Genomic DNA, 2,959 nt, shown 5'->3' on the forward strand with positions numbered 1-2,959 from the left:
ATTGCCCAAGGCCAGGTTACCTGCCTGTCCTATTAGTTAAAAAAATTACGTGGCACAAGGGAGTAAAGGGGGAAAGAGGCAAAAATATAAAATAGAGTACAAATAAATAAACATGCTTGTCTTTCTCTAACTTAGCTGCACAGATGATGGTTTCTTTCTGTCAACTCCTTTAATATATCATATATCTTCATAAACACAGGAACTAATGTCATAAAGTTTCATGAACACAAAAAGTAAAATATAAATGGCAAATTGTCACTCCTCAGTTGCCAAAAATCGAATTGAATCACCTATGATTTTTGACATTAGCAGATGTGTCACCAAGAAAATTCACCACAACACCATGCAGTTGCAGTTAATTGGTACCTGAAGAGCGGTATCCCTGCATATATACTAACACAGCACCTTGGACAAATTAATGGAGTATGGAACCCTTAGTTCATTATCCCCTTTAAATAATAGGTTGACATCCCCTGATAGGTTGACATCCTCTATGTGCCTGGGCACTGCTACCTCTCTTCCAATATGTATAAATTTCCATCTTAGACTGCCAGTCAATGTGCAGTGTCCAATGGAAATACAGATCCCAGATCCTAAGCAAGATAAAATTAGGATCACTAATAGGCCAAATCCATTGATACATCAGAAATTTGTAAATTAATATAACCTTGGTAATTTTATTTAGAATGTGAATGGGTTGAGGCCACCTTTGTTCACAGCAGTTTCATCAATGAATACAAGGACACTTTTGACCTTCAAATATGTGGGGAGCAAAGGATTAGCACACAATGATTTCAGTGTGGGGTCCTGCTGATATAAAATAAATAATTATCCAATCAAAGAACACCTTTTCATTTTTGCATCCAGCCCAACTGCTTTACTGTGAATGTTGATGGGTAGTTTGTGTCATTGTACAGTGTAAATCAATGTGTAGTGTGGCCTGGCAGGAGCTGCCCAGCAGTCCTGGAGCATGCTCAGTGCAGACTTGCAGCCTTGTAATAATTAAAGACCTGTTGGCTCAAGTCACATTGGAATGTAGAAAGGAAGAAATTGTGTTCCCTGTATACCGCATGCCACAGGAATTCATATTCCAACTGAGTAACAACAATTGTTTTCTTCAAGTTACCAGTCAACTGACCAGCTTTGGCAGTACAGTCCTCTGAGTCATGTTGGGATTGGGATCATTATTCTGATTGGATTTCAGTTTATTGGCAATGCTGGCAGAAGTAGGAGGTAGTTTAACCACTGCATCCATGAGAGCAGTAGGGCTTGCTGACATGCGTTTGACAAATGTTGTTTTGTCATTCATCGGAGGCTTTGGCAGACGTCTTCGTAGCCAAGGGTGCCTTAAGGCCTGTGCTGGTGTCATGCGTAAGGCAGGATCCCACTCCAGGCAGTGTTTCAGGAAGTCAATGAAAGGTTGGTCGTCACAGCCCTTAAGGGCACTGATCCAATCCCGTTGACCTGGGGGACCTCGAGTTTTTCCTCTCCGAGACCGTCCACCGTTCAAATGCACCGTGCCATCAGGAAGTGTTACAATAGAAGAATATCTAGGGTAGCCCTTAGAGCTGATGAACATTTTGGCCCTTTTGGAACATTCCAGCAGCATTTTAGATGGCATTCCTAATAGTTCCATCATGCAAGCTAGTTGATCTCCCTCATCTTCCCCGGGCAACAGTGGATGGCCAGTCAGCAATTCAGCAAGAATGCATCCCAAACTCCACATATCAATAGCCATCCCATATTGTGCTCCTAGAATCACCTCAGGAGCTCGATAAAAACGTGACTGAATGTATGTGTAGATTTTTTGATGGTCATAACAACTGGACCCAAAGTCAATCACTTTAACTCCACTACGGCCCTGTTGCTTCAACAGGATGTTCTCAGGCTTCAAGTCACAATGGATGATATGGCTTTTATGCAAAGCATCAAGGCACTGCAGGATGGAGTGTGCAAATTTACGGACCAAGGGCAGACTGAATCCTTGGAACTTATTCTTTTTGATGAGTTCATAGAGGTTCATGCTTAATAGTTCAAAGGTCATACAGATGTGGTTACGGAAGGAAAAGCTCTCATAGATATGGATGACGTTCATGCTGTTGTCCTTGTCTTGCTTCCTCAGATGGTCTAGTATCTTGATCTCCTCTGCTGCTTGCCTATGAAATCTTTTTTCATTCCGTACCATTTTCAAGGCGATGTACTGGTGGAGTTTGTGGTCATAAGCTTTCACCACCTGCCCAAAGCTGCCTTTTCCAATTACCTTGATGACTTCATATCGATAGGCTATATGATCATGTGGCACATACAGGTAAGAGCCCTGCTCATCATCGTAGCTATTATTATTTGGTGCTCCAATAATTCCCGGCCTCTTTTTAGAATTTGGTCCAACAAAATAGATTTCTGAATAGCTAGCTATTTCTTGTTCCTCGTACGGTGTAAGTTTGTGTATATAGTGTTTCTTTGCCTCCATTGCTGTCATTGGTTCCCCTTTAGGCCTAGTGGAGATGTCATAGGATTTAATAGAACTGGAGCTGCTTTTTAGTTGGATGGAGCTCTCCAGTTTGTGGGAAGGCAGGGAACTCTTATCATTGGCACTGAGACTATTGTTTGGTGTTGCACATGCTGTCAATTTTGGCTCGGTTTCTTCATACAATTCTTGAACTTGGAAGTGCTGATCCCCTCCAACATGAAACTGATCAGTCATGGTACCTGTATAGCCACTCTCCTGAAACAGAAGAAAACCAGATTCCTCTTGTGAATGCTTGATGCAGTTATCTCAATAACAGTAAACCAATAATGGAAATTTGTTATTAATTTCTCTAAATAGTTTATTCTGATTTAAGAAGGAAATATGATGCATGATTTTCTCTCTAAAGCTCAACTCATACAAGATTTATTAACTGCCCCTAAATTTGAGTACGCTTGTCAAGTATTTCTCTCTCATACTTTTGGATAGATG

At 41.1% G+C, this 2,959-nt stretch overlaps 1 pseudogene; it reads right to left on the reverse strand.

Annotated features, from left to right (window-relative positions):
- Window positions 1-1,129: 1,129 nt before the first annotated feature.
- LOC144682281 (dual specificity tyrosine-phosphorylation-regulated kinase 2 pseudogene) lies at window positions 1,130-2,704 on the reverse strand (annotated as a pseudogene).
- Window positions 2,705-2,959: the final 255 nt, after the last annotated feature.

Source organism: Cetorhinus maximus, chromosome 6 (assembly GCF_964194155.1).
Source record: "Cetorhinus maximus chromosome 6, sCetMax3.hap1.1, whole genome shotgun sequence".
Lineage (NCBI taxonomy): Eukaryota > Metazoa > Chordata > Chondrichthyes > Lamniformes > Cetorhinidae > Cetorhinus > Cetorhinus maximus.